Raw genomic sequence first — 14,919 nt, forward strand, 5'->3', positions numbered from 1 at the left:
CTGCTTAGAACACTCTTCCCCCAATCTCCACATGGCTGATTCCCCACCTCCTTCCTGTCTTTGCTCAATGTCATCTTCTGACCTCTCTGTGCAAAAGTTCAGCCCATAATTGCACCCGGTTGGCTTCTCAGTTCTTATTTTCTTTTTCCAAATCAATTACCACCTTCCAAATACCACACAATTTACTTATTATTTATTGCGTGTCTCATGCAACTAGAATGTAAGTTCCTCCAAGGTGAAGATTTCTGTTTGTTTTGTTCATTGATGTATTGCTGGAACATAGTTTTTCACATTAGGAGGCACCCAATAAATATTTACGGAAAGCAAGTATGAGTTCATATTTCTTCCTACTGTCACGTAGCTCTGGAGATGTGATTTTGAGGACCTTCTCTTCCCTTTCATATTTCATCCCTCCTCTGTCTTCCCCAGAATTCAATTCAAGTCAGTAAATGTTGGTTGAGCAACCATGCTGCACCAAGCCTCAGACTGAGTTCTAAGAGCACTGGGACAAGAAACAGTGTCTACCCTCGAGGAGCTTATCATCTAAGAGGAGATGCACAGTTAGGAATTTTTTTAAAAATATTTTATTTATTTGAGAGAGAGTGCATGAGAGAGAGACCACATGAGAGAGAGAGAAAGAGAGAGAGAGAGAGAGAGCACAAATGCTGGGTGGGGAGAGGAAGGGGCAGACGGAGAGGGAGAAGCAGACTCACCACTGAGCAGGGAGCCAGAGGAGAGGTTCCACCCCAGGACCCAGGCCCATGACCTGAGCCGAAGGCAGACGCTTAATGGACTGAGCCACCCAGGTGCCCCTGGTAAGTACTATTACAGGGGATGTCCAAGGTGCTGTGGAGAAACAGAGGAGGGCCACCTGCACTGGCAATTACAGATGCGCAGGGTTTAGTGGAAGAAGAGGAATCAAAGGCATCAAGTGGGGTGGAGTGAGGGAAGGGGTAAGAGCAAGTCAATAGGAAGGATGCTGTGAACTTAATTGCATGGGATATTTAAAATGAAGTTACTTATAGGACATTGGCTGATGCCTCTGTGGAAATATGTTTACATATATTTTGGTGCTTCCTATGACTTTGCAATTAAAGTTTATTAGTTAAATATTTCAAAGACTGTTCTTTGCTCTTCCTTCTCCTCCTCTGCCTCGAGAACTTTGCCTGCCAGTTAGACCTCTGACTCCTGGCTGGTGATAGGATCCTTGGACTTGAACTGCAAGGCATGTGCTTTATCTCATACTTTGACTCCCAACCTGATTTTCCATTTATTTTATAGAAACAGAAGTTTTATTGAAACAGGGAAACAACTGATGTGAACAAAGCATTACTTCTATGTTACTTATACTGTGACAGCTTTTTAAAGACAAAATGAACTTTTACATACATACTAAGTATGTTCTCCTTGTACCACAGTTATCAAGGATTCTGACTTCACTGTATCAAAACCCTAAAGGCCTTTTTTTTTCCTTCTTGAAGTTGACTTCACTATACAGCAGGTGTTCTCATTCCTTCTCAATGGAATGTGTGAGTTTGCCTTTCTACGGTTTCATGGGTGGTTTTTCCTATATGGCAGGAATGAAAAATTAGACTATCACGTGGAGTGGGGATGCTTCCGGAAGTGGGAGGATCCCTCTGATGTCCAATCTCCCAAACTCCCTGTATAAATGGAAGTGATTATCCCCTTGGCTCCTGGAGCAGAGTGAAGCATGCTCCCTTGCAAGAGGTATTTCAAATGTTCTAAATGTGTCTTGAACCAGTGTAAGAATAGTACTTCTCAGGAACAACTTGAACTCCTAAGTTGGCATCTTTAAAAAGCCTCCTGTTACCAATTCAGACTTATGCTGAGTACAGCCTTTTAACCCAAAACCTTAAATACAGATCTGGAAATGAATTCATGTTTTTCACCCATAATAAGCAAATATTTACCAGGATTCTCATTATACAGGCATGCATCCTACCAGGTGCTAGATATACAGAATGAATGAGATAAAGCCCTTCATTTATAAATCAAGTAGCTACAGATTCACATATAATGTATATTTCTATATACACGGTATATACATATGTACTATATCTAAAATCAAAACAGTTGCATTATAAATACAAAGAAAATCATGCAGATGTAGATGAATGTACAAAGCTTAAAAACAAGCTTTTACATTATTTTCTAAATAAAACAGGAAATTCATTATGTATACACAGAACTTCTGAGAAAATATCTGAGGCGAACCATATTTTTGTAAATATGGGGTACATATTTACACGTTCTACAGAAGACATATGAAAGCAGGACATAGAAAGTAAATATAAGCAAAAAAGGGCTTCAAAGTAATGGGGGAAAACTCACTCTAGTTATAATTAACACAGAAATTATTATTTTTCCTCCTCAATCCAATACTGATCCAGCAAGCAGTGGATTGACTGTGTGGTACCAGGGTGTGGCTGGCGTCCTTGAAAGTGAGTAGAATCAGCATGGGGTCACTGAACAGGACAGAGGCAGGAGTGACAAAGAAGGGGGTTCTGGACCCACACCAGAAAATATCAGGTTTCTCAGATTCTACGACCCCTTCAATTATAAAATACCATCAATTTACAAACAGCTCAGGGAAAGCAGACACCACATTAAGAAACACAAATGTTTACATTTCTACTCCTCTTTATCTGTATAATTATGTACTACTTCCCTTTTCTCGTAACATAATCAGATCTTGAGTATAAGCTATTTTCAAACATCGAGTTCACATTTTTTTCTGTTTTTTTTTTTTTGGGGGGGGGGTGGTCAATAGCAGCGATGCTTTCCATCACGTGATATATCAATTTTTCACGAATTGTGCTTTTGACTTCTCCGTCACCTTTTGTACCTTCAGGATCGGCGATATGATTTTAAGTCATATATAAAAAAAGAAAACTCCATCTGCATTTCCTCTTTGGCTGCCGTAGTCTTTTCTTTTTTTCCTACTGAAGTACCAAAAATTAAACTGGTATTGTTGAGTAGAGAGACTTAAACCACGTGCACCAAAGGACTTTTTCGGGTACCCAAGATGTACAGCTTAAATAAGCTCCCTCATGACTAAGCAGTAACTGAAAAACTCCTGGGTGTGCATATGGGATACCCACCAAAAGTTGCTTAAATGCGCTTTATTTGTTATTCAGGACAAAGTACATCTTGACATCTGACTTCCATAAGCCACTCTACTGTGCTCTTCCTTCTAAAGCAGAAGGAAACTGTTTCGCACCTACTGTGTGCCAGGCCTTGGGCTGATCAGCTCTAACCACCAACTTCATTTCTTCTTTGCACTGCTGCTTAAAGGTATCCTTATACTCTCTCTGCAGCTGGAGAAATGCAGCATTGAGCAGTTATATAATTTCTTTGAAGTCACATAGACGGTAAGAGTTTAAACACAGAGATTTCACTGATTCTGAAGTCCGTGAGGACAAAGAAGTCTTCAGCTGCAGTTTATTCCCTCTGCAAAGAGGGAATCAAATGAAGAATCAGTCCTAGGAACTCTCCAAGTACCTGCCATGCCATTGGCCACCATTCCATACCCTGCTGCCTGATTTACCCTAAAGTGTCTTGGTCGGTTCACCCTGCCTGGTGCCCTGACACAGGAACCATCTGACCCAATGCCTTGGGTCATTGTCTCTGGCCTCAGGGGTGGATTTTCCATTCATGAAGGCCCTTGAAGTCTTTCCTGACTGCCCCCTCTCCCAATCATTCATTACATTTTCCTTCTTTATAACCAAATACATTTTTGATCCACTCTTACGGCATTTTATATTCTAGCTTGCATTAGAGAAGCCTCTTATTTTCTGCCCATAGTGTGGCCATGAGAGAGCCGTGCACATGGCTTTGTAGACCCTTCAGAGAGGGTCTGTCCGAAGTATCAGCAGCGGAAGGAAGTCAAGTCTTTCTTCCTAGACACAACATTCAAGTCACATGAGCGACTGGATGTCTAGTCCGCTCATAACTCCTCCTTCCAGAACTTCGGTGGCTTGTTCGTGGGTGTACTTCCGGCCTACCGCTACCAGTTAATACCCAAAAGAACTATGGGCCATTCAAAAGAATTTTGAGGAAATCCTTCTGTGTAACAAAAAACATTACAAGATAGCTTCCACGGATGTACTGTAATTTATATGTGTAACTTATACTTGTAATTTATATTTTGTAACACCAAGCTGGTGCTTTACCCTGCCTCTCTGAACTTCTTGGTTCTAGAATTACATGAAGGCAAAGGAAAATGATCTTTTCTAGCTAAATTTGCACTAATCAAAAGAGAAGCAGTGTTAAGCCTCAAACCAAAATAGAAAGCAAAAAATGACTCCAGACCTTAGATAAGGAAATGCTTGTGTTAGAGATGGCTTCTAGCCAAATGAATTAAAGGGAGCAGAGGCCGGCTTGAAAGCTTCTGTCAGGTGGGTTGGCTTAGCTAGCATGAAATCTTCTTAAAATCCCAGCCCTTCCCACATTTCTACTCAAGCATTTAAGCCTGTGCCCTTCAAGGTGACAAAACATCAAAGCTATGTCTTTGCTGTTTACTATCCTTTTTCTGTGTATAGTGACCCATGTTTTATCACTTCCATAAACCACTATTCAGTCCTGATGCTCCAATATGTCAAAGCCAAGTTTATCATCAAAAAAATCATACAACTACCATCGATACCAAGACCCATGTTAGTAGCTATTTCTTGGGAAGTGTTCAGGTCAAAAGAATGGATACGATAGGTCACCTCAAAGCCTAGGAACATGTCCGAATGCATGGAAGTCAACAGTAAAGAAGAAGCCTGTTTAAATTAAATACCTACGTGAGCAGATTTATTTTGACACAATACTACCCTGCCCCGTACCCACCTAGCTTTTGTTGTTCTGTTCTAGTTAAGGGAATTAGCCTTTTCTGGAAAGCACTTAGAAAATGTGAATGCCCCCTTCTGGTTCATGGCCCTAGCCCTTCTCACATTCTCAATTTTCTGGCAAGTCTTACTCAGGAGATCTCACTGCACTATCCTCCCCTAAACAAGTTTTATTTTAGGAAATACAGTTTTACAACAAAAATATAGTCAGGATATGGACTCTGACAGTCTCTGCCAAGCATAGTCATCTCATTAAGCCTCAACAGTGCTGGAGAATGTGGCACTCTGAAATTTCCATTTAAAATTAAAATTCCAAAAATATTTCAGGTAAGAGTAGGTGGCTTTTTGTTTTGTGCAATAGCTCCTTATGAAAAACTATTTATGGGTGGACCATTTTGCCATGGGCCAAACATGGGCCTGTTGGCCATATTTTACTTAAGTAGATTTTGTTTCTTTCTCTCATCAGCAAACTTTGCTCTTCTGGAATGCTATATGATATTCAGAATAATTTACATCAGAGAAATATGTCTTGTTTGAAGAACCTTGAGTAACTTCTCATTTCAAAATATGTCAATGTGTCTCTTCCTAAAAACTCAAAGGAATCTGGCCCCAGTTCTATGCAGAGCCTACAGAGGAGGTTGCAGCTTTAAATATTCATTTATTCAGTCAGTTATTTAGTCAGTAAATATTTATGGAGCACCTACTTTGTGCCAGATTCTGTTCACGATGCTCCAGGTAACAGGTGCACAAAGATAAGAAAAGGTCTATGACCTCTTGGATCTTACACTTTGGTGGAAAGGAAGAGAAATTAAGTAAAGGAAAGCATCTCAGAGAATCATAAATTCTCTGAAAGAAACAAAGCCGGTAAGCAGAAAGAGGGTGACTTGTGGAGGCAGGAGGAGAGAGGTCTCTCTGAGGAGGTGATACTAGAACTGAAGCCTAAATGAACTGAACAAACAAGATTTGAGGAAGGGGAGAGGGTTGTAGACAGAAGGAACAGCAGGTGCAAAAACCCTGAGATGGGAACAAGCGTGGGACTTTCCAGGCACAGAAAGAGCCTGCGTGCTTGTAGATGGAACAGGGTGGGGGAGTACCTAGGTAGGAAGTTAGAGAGGTGGTCGGACCAGGTGGGGTCCTGAAGGCTAGGGTGAGATCTTGCATTATATTCCAAGGACAATGGGATGCCGTTGGATGGCTGCTTCAGAGGAGTGATATTATCTCATTTATATACCACCAGGCTACACCAGCACTTGAAGCAACTTTTTGCAGCATTTTATTTAGAGCCTTGAGATCACCTATCCCGACCACATCCAGATCCCTATCAACCTTGGTTGTGCTCCTAAATTCAAACCCCTGCAGTCTCCAATCCTCCTCTGGGGCTTTTTCTTCCAATACCCCATCCTGTTCCCTCAAAATGTATCTACCCTGTCTCCTAGAAGCCCCCTTGCCCCGTCCCAGAATAAACATTCCATCCTCATTATTTATTCCCTTCACCTTTTTATCTTAACTGTAAGACAGGACAGTCCTTGAAGGTGCTGCTTTGCTGTGCTCCTCCAGAGCATTACTAGCCTGTTCTCCTGAGGTGTGAGGTGGAAAGTGGGCCTCCTTTTCCCCCACACAGCTGCTTCCACCCACTGCTGCCTCATTCTTGTCCTCCTTGATGATGCTCTATTCTGGTTTACAACATAGCTCTCTGGTAATTTCTTCCAAGTCATCTTTGTTAAGTTCATTTTCTTCTCCCTGCCCCTTAAGTTTTGGGGTGCTTGGGACTCTTCTTTACACACTTTTCCTGGCTTGTCTAACTTTCCCTCCGTGGAGTCAGTCCTCATCTATAACCTGACTCTCCAATCCATGTTTCTGGCTCAGAGTTCTTTCCCGAGTTCTGGACCCTTATATTTAAGTGTGTCCTGGAACCCTCCACTTGAGAGTATCACAGGCACTTTAAACTCATGATGCCAAAGCTGAACTTACTAATCTCTACTACCATCCAAACTGCTCCTCTTCCAAGAGTTTCTATCTCTGTTGAATGACGTTACTTAGTTGTCTAAGCGAGAAACCTGGGATTCACCTTGACTCCTCACTTCCCCTTGACTCGCAGCCATCCTTCAAATTCTATTGCTTTTGCCTAAGTACGTCTCATATTTCCATTGCCTTGTTCAGCTCCTCCTCGAGTCTTCTCTGATGGTACTGACACCCTTGCCTCTAGACTTCCTGCCAAATTTTCTACACAGTCACCAAGAGTGATCCTCCTTAAAACTAGAGCACACATTTGTTGTTCTTACCTGCTCAACATCCATTCATCCTTACTGTGGTGACAATATACTTATGTGGGGGAACCCCCTTCCCTCATCCCTTCTAGGGGCCCTGGTTTGGCTTCAAGGGGGTGAAACATGAGAGCAGCCTGGCCAGTCAGTGCACTGAGCTCCTGCCACAGTGATTGGTTCAGAGAGGGCATGTGACCAAACCGGTCTAAGTGGAAAGAGTTCATGGGTCTTGCTTGAGTGAGAACTGCCCAGAAGGAAAGCTCTGGTTCTACTAGATTTAACTGTGGATAAACATATGCTCAGAACTGCTGCCTCAAAGAGCTAGAGAATGAAACACTTAAGAAAGCAGAACCAAAAGATGGAGTAGGAAGCCCATGTCAGGTTTTGATGGAAGCCACATTTACTCTTACACTTTTTAGTTATGTGATCAATAAATTTGTGTTTTTGCTTAAGCTTGTTTGAATCAGGGTTTCTTTACCTCATCATTTGCTAATGATCCAGAGAAACCATGTCATTCATTACTCAACTCCATGGTTTCCTAGTAGTCTTAAGGATGAAGTTCAAAGTTCTAGCCTGTCATAAAAATCTTTATGATCCAGCACCTGCTTGCGTTCCAGGTTCATTTTCTGTCACTGCCCATCTCTCCCCTTAAGCTCCCATCACACGGAACTTCTTGCAGGTCTCAGAATGTGCCATCCTTTCATTCATCATCAGACACTGCACTCATGATTTCCTCTCTCTAGAACAATCTCCAGTCTGCCTCTCCACTTCCTCTTACTCTTTCTTCAACATTGAAATCAGACATATTGTCTTGCTAGAAATTTTCTCTAATTCCCTTTCCTTAGTCTAGATTAAGAAACTTCCTCATAGCCCTCCTGACATTATGGGTAAACCTCAGTATTAGCATTTTTCCATTTGGGTTATAATTTTCTATGCTGCTATTTGTGTCTCCCCCATACACTAAACTCCTTGAAAGCAAGATTCATGAGTCTTCATATCCTTAAAGGCCTAGCATTATGCTTGACACACATTAAGATCATCAATAACACTTGAATCAATACATGCCTTTCAATGTTACTTACATTTATAGGCAGTAAATTACAAGCTCCTCGACGGAGGGACAATATTTCACTCTTATTTGTATCACTCATAGCATGAATTAGGCTTCATATATAGTAGGCACTTAGTAAATATTTGTTTAAAGAAACAGAAGGAGAGGGACACCTGGGTGGCTCAGTGGTTGAGCATCTGCCTTCAGCTCAGGGTGTGATCCCGGGGTGCTGGGATCAAGTTCCACATCAGACGCCCTGCATGGAGCCTGCTTCTCCTTCTGCCTGTGTCTCTGCCTTTCTCTGTGTGTCTCTCATGAATAAATAATCAATAAAATCTTAAACAAAAAAAAATAAAACAAAAACAGATGGAGAGAGCATATGTCATTGGACTATGCCACTGCTCTCTCTCCTTCCTGTTGTCATCCACCAACTTCTCTGTCTCCCCAGCATTCACTGTGGGCTTCAGCTCTGCATATCATTCCTGCCATTAACAGTCATTTTGTTAATGGCAGCACCTATGGAGAAGACACAGTCTACAGCTGGCCTCAGACACTGAGGAGGTGAGGACAGCTCCTCACTTGTCATGAATTTCTCCAACCCACCTTAAGTATCAACTCCTGTGTGAAACCCTAGTCTAAGTCTTGTCATCACCAGTAGCTACACCTCCTCTTAAAATCCCAATTCCATTCTTCCTACAACCACTGGTCAACCTTCTAGAACTTACACTGTAAGATTCTCCATCCTCATTTAGACCTCCAGTCCAGAGACTCTACCATTTTTCACTCTTTATTAACTCTCTCGTGTCCTCATCTTCTTCCCTATTCACCGTATAGCCCATCATTATCAGCCCCTGTGAGTTTAGATTATGTCCCAGGCAAGTGCTAGGTGCTGAGGATAAAGCAAAAGAAAAAACATAATCTGGTTCTGTACTCCTAGGATTTATAGTCTAGTAGGGAAATAGATATTAAATACATGAGGAAACATACAGATGTGTGATTAAAAATTATGAGAAGTGCTTGAAAGGGAAAGTACAGGAGGCAATGAGTTTGCATAATAGAACATCTAATCTAGTCTCTAGGGACAGGGAAGGCCTCTCTGAAAAATGCTAAAAGAATTTCCTCTTTTAAAAAGGAGAGAAAGTTATTTCTGCAGTTTAAATGTTAATTTTTAATTATAAAAAATATCCACTCAACTTTTATCTAGAAAAAGCACTGACAGTTGCATTCCAATAAATACCAATACTTCCAATATTTCCCCACACCATTCCAGGTAGATCACCCTTGGTAAGCATCTTTCCTATTGTCTGTATTTTCTCCCTCTCCCACGACCTTAGGATGCTTCTGGAGATGCCAGCAAAACGATAAAAACAGATGTCTGTCGGAAACCCTGGAATAGTTGTTACCTTTCCTGCCATGTGCAACACACAGGCATAATGTCTCATACTTACTAATTAAAATAAAAACCAACATCTTAGATTTTGTGATTAAAAGCAGTACCTTGGCTTCCTGGCTCTCTCCCTTCAGGGCTCTCCGGAGGCTGTCTTATTTCTCCTTCACCAGTAGGTGGCTCAAGCCTTCCCCAGAATCTGGGAACCTGGCCCTATGCAAGGGTTATCTTCATTTGACCTGTCCAGTCATGCTGTGATGGTTTAATATCTGAGTCACTAAGCTTTCCTTCCTCCAGGGCAAGGGCATCTGCTGGGTTTATTACATAATTCTGTGTTCCTCTTCCGTGATTATGAAGCCCATCATACCGCTCCAGGGAATAAATCATCTCCCTGTAGTTGGCTGAAACCAATTACAACTGCCCCCCCCCTAGTCAGGGCAGACCCTCTGCTGAGAGCTGGCTCTCTAAGAATTGCCTGAGCCCTATGAGCTGCCGTGTCTTGCTTCCCACTCATTGGCCAGTAGTCATCCATATTTTGCCTCAAACTTTCCTCTGGGCACCTAACTTCTCTGGAGACAGGAGCAAAACACCCTGAATAGACAAGGAAGCAACTGAAAGAACAGGAGAAAATTCTTAGTTTTCCTAGACTTCAGAGGTTGAAGAATGAAGATCTTTGAACTGGTTAATGCACATACTTGAGTAAGGATGCTTTGGAAGGCATTCAGGTGGTCAGTTAACAAGGCAACTGGGGAGTGGGGAGAGTGGGAGAGGGGAAAGAGAGAGAGAGAGAGAGAGAGAGAACAGTGCAGGGAGCGAGAGAACTCGGAGCTAGCTCAGATTTTAGGCACTGGGAGTGCAAGGAATTACAATTGGCCTGCAACAATCTCAGACAGCTCTTCCACCATTTGAAGAGCTTCCCCTCTCTGGGTTGAAGTCTTGTCACCTGTAATTCTTGACATGAGCTTTTCCTCAGGATCACTCCTATGGTGGATGTGATGGGTGGACGATGTACTGGATGGGAAGCTATCCAAGTCCGACACACCTGTTGGAAGGGCTCTGCACTCCCTGAGGTGAGGGATGAGCTAAGACAAAGGCACGTGATGGGGTAGGGGGTGATTCAAAAGAACTTGAGAAAGTAGAACTGCCCATATTAGGAGGGAAATGGAAAGGAGAAGCTCATGATCAGATCCAGGTTTCTGACTTGAACAGAATATATTTTCACTGGTGGGGACAGAGGTGGACAAAGGTGGACAGTTGGGGTGGGTGCAGTCTGGGGAAGAGAGAGACCCTGACAGCCATGCATGGAATTGGGGCCAGGGATGGCAAAGAGGGGCGTACCTTCTGACAGCTCCAACCCTTCACCACTGGAACTTATGGCAGGTATTATTAAGCAATGTGCCACTCTTTCCCACTGAGCTTGAACCCAGCGTCAGAATACTTTGCAATATAATGGCCCCTGGAAGTCATTTTCAGTTAATTAAATTTAGTTCTGAAGATGAGAGCTGTTTGCTTCCTCTTACAGACCTAGAGGTTTAGGAGCGCAGTTGACTGGTGAGAGCGCCATGGTCCTCACTGAGTGCCAGCCTAGCAAAATCATTCCCACCTCGAGACTCCAAGACTCCGTCTTTTCTCTACACCTCTGAGGGCTCCGGGCCACAAGCCTCAGCACCCCCGATCTAAAGGTGAGCACTGCACCTCCTGACCTGGGCTTTCCCCCATCCACGGTCACCAAGCAGCACCAAGCTTCCCCTAACCAAAGCAAAGTGTGTGTCCCTTAGCCCACCCTCTCCCACTCCTTACAAAACTGTGTGGCCAGCAGCCCTGGCCCCTGAAACCCAGAGCCTGAATCTTGGGAGCCTGAGTGACAAGCACTGCCCACGAAGGGAGACAATAGCAGTATTGACCCGCTGGCGGGAGGCAGGACCTGTCCTCATGTTCCGAGGACAGCTTGCAGACAGGCTTTTCCTCTCACACAATTGCTGCCTGTTTCCCATGTTTCACAAGACGAGGGGTGCACATTCCAGACAAGGGGACTATTTATTTTCCCACCGAAGGTGACACGTGGCATCCAAAGGTCAAGCCCAGGCTGGGGCCATGTTTGCTGGACTAAGCCCTGCCTTTTCCCAGGGGTCCTGATTGTTCTGGGAGCCTCCCCAGCTGTGTGCTCTGGGCTGGGAATGTTTCCTCAATGGCTCTATACAAACACCCATACTGGCTACTCAGTCTCCCAGGTTTGTTTATCAACCAAAGTCAAGGAATGAGCACCCGCTCCAGAGGGTGGTGGGCTCTTGGTGGCCCTGCCACCAACAGGTACTGGGGGTGTGTGACAAAGATGGGTTGCCCAGGCTTCTCTTTCTCCACAAATCTGCAAGAAGAACAGAAATTAGCCTATACAGAGGTCTCCAAACCTTGAATTGAAATAGTTGAATTCCTTTGAAAGAAATTCTGTATGGCTGTGCCTCCTTCACTTGTCCAATGGTATGAAAAATTTTCAGTAACCTCCCAGATAGTTGGAATTCTTTTAGAGACAATACTGCTACTACTAATAATAATGACTTTTATTTGAAAAACACCTAACATCTTATAAGACATTTGTGAAATACTGTTTCATGAAACTTTCAGTACAACCTGGAGAGATCAATATGAACACCACCACGGTGCAAAACATGCCCTGGGTCAGGCACTGTGCTAGCTAAGAGAGTCAGGGAGGTCTAATGATGGACAAGACTCTCTGATCTGCAGGAATCCACTGTTCCATGTGTGTATCAGGCTGGGGAAGATAGTGGGGCCTTTAGAGTCTCTCCTAGCTCAAGGGCCTCTCAAATTTTGGCTGCCCTTTAGGGAAAAATTTGTGCAGGGGAGTAGGGGACACATTTGCACAAATATTGATCCTATCCAAAACCCAGGCCCAGGGAGTAACCAAACCCGACTATGTTGCCTCAAAATCTGCCTACACCTCTTTTGAAGCATGTGTTCACAGCCTCATACAATGACAGCAACTTAGTGCATCTTGAGTGACCTTTTTTTTTTTTGAGAGAGAGAGAGAGGGTGAGCACATGCTTGAGCGGGGGGTGGGGAGGCAGTAGGAGGGGCAGAAGGAGAGGAAGAGAGAACCTTAAGTAGGTTCCACCTCAGGCTCAGTGCAGAGCCTGAAGCGGGGCTTGATGTTATGACCCTGAGATCATGACCTGAGCTGAAATCAAGAGTCAAACACTTAACTGACTGAGCCCCCTTGGGTACCCTTTGAGTGACTGTTCTGATGGGAATCTTGGCTCTGCTACTTTACTGGTGCTGCACCCTTGGTCAAGGTATTCAAGCAAGTGGACAAGTGGGCATGTCAGCTTCTTCATCTTTAAAATGAGGCTGCTATTAGTGCTTCCTTTATATGTTGGCAGTGAGGGTTAAATGAATTAATGCATCTGAAGTGCTTTGAATTGTATTTGTCATGTTTGTAACACATGATTAATACCTGCTGGTTGTTGTTGTTATTGCAGTGACCATAGGGATGATGAACTGGATGAAAATAAGGTCAGAAGCAGCAATACCAGTTCAAGCATGAGTGAAAAAGCCCAGAGAGGAGTTAGGAGAGGCTAACTGAGGCTCTTCTTCCTTGTTTTTCTCCCTTTTTCCTCCTTGCATCCCACCTATTCTTATACCTTCCTTCTTTCTCTTTCTTGGTAGGAGAAATATAGATCGGAAATGGGAAGAGTTAGGGCATTCTGTGGCCTTTGGTTGGAGCCAGGGCAGGGTCAGACCCCAGGCTCTGGGAAGAACCGAAAGGACCCAAGCCCAAGACCATGCAGGGGCATCCACAAGTCAAACACCAGAAATAAAACACAAAATCCATGTGGGTGAGGCAAGATTGGAATCAGAAGACTGGATGCAGACATCAGAGATTATGACTGGGGAATGCAGTCAGGGTAGAGCAGGGTGGGAATAATCAGAAGGCCCAAAGGGCCCAGCAGGCCTGGGAGGTTTGGGTAGCTGTGTTGGATGGTCTTAAAGGGTCAGAGACAGGAAGGATCACTTACCACTACCAACATCACCACCACCACTACTAATGGCCAACATCTATTTAGCACTCACTCTACTATGACAGTATGCTGATCCCTTTATGTGCATTTCTCATGTAATATTGAGTGCGTACTATTATTCTCATCATTTTGAAAGCTAGAGCTCAGAAGGGTGAGCTTCTTTGTCAAGGGCACAGAGCTGGACATGATGAAGTAGAATCAGACTTAGAACCATGTGACCATGGATCCCATACTCTATACTCTGCTGTCAACATTGACTCAGAAACACCAACTGAATGTCCCTAGTGTCCCAGGCTCTGAATAAGGCATTGCGAAGGTTACACAGATGAATCAGACTAGGTCCCTGTTCTCCCAGCTAATACTGTAGCAGTGGAGGCAGATACAGAATCAAAGAGCAGTTTGTTAAGGACCATCAGATGCTTAAATTATTTTAAATTTAAATAATAAGAGCAGGAGCTTTGCAACCAAAGAGGAGTACTGCTCTCTCGGGTCCTTGAACAACTCTTACATAAAATGGGGGCACTGGTACCCATCTCAGAGGGTAGCGGTGAGGACAACTGAGGTAAGTTACTCACAGAACCTACTACAGTGCCTGACATCATAACAAATACCAACAAAGGATGAATTGATGGTGGGGGAGGGGATAGAAGGGCAGGAAGAGAGGAAGATGATGGAGAAGAGAAGACAAAAAGGGACATGGCTCCTCAGCAGCTCCTGGAAGGGACAAGTTACAGATTTAAAGGTAGCTATGCCATCCACTGTGGTAGAGTAGGATGGCTTTCTGGTTCCTCAATCCATGCAAAGCTTTGGAGTAAGCTAATAGCACTTGTGAGATCTCCCCAACATATTGTAGATCTTTCAGTTCTCCCATGTTGGTACATTTTACTTGTACACTCAAACATAGGTGTGGAATTGGAGGGCACATGCTTCTGGAAGGAAAAAGAATTACCTTAGGAATTAGGAAATACTTGTGTGTGTTTGTGTGTGTGTGCGTGTGCAGTGAGGGGTGTGGAGTACAAGGGTTTGGCTCTTGATGGGAAACTATTCACTTAAGAAGCATTGATGGTGCACCTGTTGGCTTGTGCCCAAGCCTGGAAGGGAAGACGGAGATCTAACCCAAGGAAGGGATGTTGTATCAAGCCCTGTGACATCAGGCTGAGGAGGAGTAAGCAAATGAAGGAGCATTAGGAGGGAAAAAGGGGTCATGAACTATTCAGGAAGTAAAATTTACAGAATTTTGGAGCTAACTGAAGGGAGGGAGTGAGGGGCATTGTTACCTGGGCTTCCACCATCAGCAATTGCCAGGAATGTGGCTCTGCTGAAGGGCCTG

At 43.7% G+C, this 14,919-nt stretch overlaps 1 long non-coding RNA gene across 1 annotated transcript in view; it reads left to right on the forward strand.

The window, feature by feature from the left end:
* LOC119865013 overlaps nt 1–14,919 on the forward strand; it is a 54,391-nt gene that overhangs the window by 21,646 nt on the left and 17,826 nt on the right. The window contains exons 5-6 of the long non-coding RNA XR_005375771.1: nt 10,529–10,625; nt 11,078–11,237. This is a non-coding gene — a long non-coding RNA (uncharacterized LOC119865013). The remainder of the gene's footprint in view (nt 1–10,528; nt 10,626–11,077; nt 11,238–14,919) is intronic.

Source organism: Canis lupus, chromosome 21 (genome assembly GCF_011100685.1).
Source record: "Canis lupus familiaris isolate Mischka breed German Shepherd chromosome 21, alternate assembly UU_Cfam_GSD_1.0, whole genome shotgun sequence".
Classification (NCBI taxonomy): Eukaryota; Metazoa; Chordata; class Mammalia; order Carnivora; family Canidae; genus Canis; species Canis lupus.